Genomic DNA, 1,043 nt, shown 5'->3' on the forward strand with positions numbered 1-1,043 from the left:
TTGTTAGATTTGAACTGAGGACCATGCATATGGGTAATTATTTCGAATTCGTGCCATACTAGGTTTCGAAAAGTTGACATTACTCGATTTGTTGTGCTATTTTGTAGGTCATATGTTTGAATCCATCCAAAAGTTTTCTCACTACCATGGTGTTCATCATATACATATGAATTTGTATTAAAAAAGTAGCGTGGATACAGTGAAATGCAAAATCCACGTTAGAATTGGAGATCGCTATGTGACAAACACTCTAATTCAAATAACTAATTATGTGACACACACTCTAATCCACGTTAGCATGGATACCGTGGATACCGTTTCGATTTTTTAAATAACTCCTCATTAATTAATTTATAGTATCTCGTTTCGCATGACTAATTATTGCAAGGAAAACACGAGCATGGTAATACATACAGATTCGTTTGCAAATGAAAGAAGATTCGTTTGCATTCTCAAATGTAGGCGCACCAGGCAGACCAGGGTCGTGTCGTGGTGGTCGCGTGTGTCGGACGGACGCTTAGCACCCAGCCACCCACCCCCTCCCTCCCTTCCCCTCCCCCCCTTAAACAAAAGGACGACGACAAAATAAGTTCGCGCTTCCATGTTTCGGATTGAAATATATGGTGGCCCCAATTCCAGCCCTGCAAAATCTCCCTTCTCCACCGTCCCCTTCCGCGCCGAGATTGCTCAAATCCCTAATTCGCCGCCAACCCAAGCAAAGTTCGAATCGCCCCTCGTCTCGTCTCTTTTCCCACCTCTGTGCCGGACGACGACGACGAAGACGACGGTCGCGCTTCACCACCGCACCGGAGCTACCTCATCTACGCCCTCGTCCACTGCACCGGGTTGTCCACCGACAACGTCGGCCGCCGCAACCGCCGTGCCTCACAGACACCAACTTCCAGCGCATCAGGTGCGCTTCACCGGCGCCGTCTCCCAGCTCACTGGGGCTACTTCTCCTAGCACATGGTCGCGCCTCCGCCCCCCGAGGCCGCTGGGGCTTCACCAACGGTCTCGTCCACCGCATCGTAGCGCTTCGCTGC

This window comes from Triticum aestivum, chromosome 6D (assembly GCF_018294505.1).
Source record: "Triticum aestivum cultivar Chinese Spring chromosome 6D, IWGSC CS RefSeq v2.1, whole genome shotgun sequence".
NCBI lineage: Eukaryota > Viridiplantae > Streptophyta > Magnoliopsida > Poales > Poaceae > Triticum > Triticum aestivum.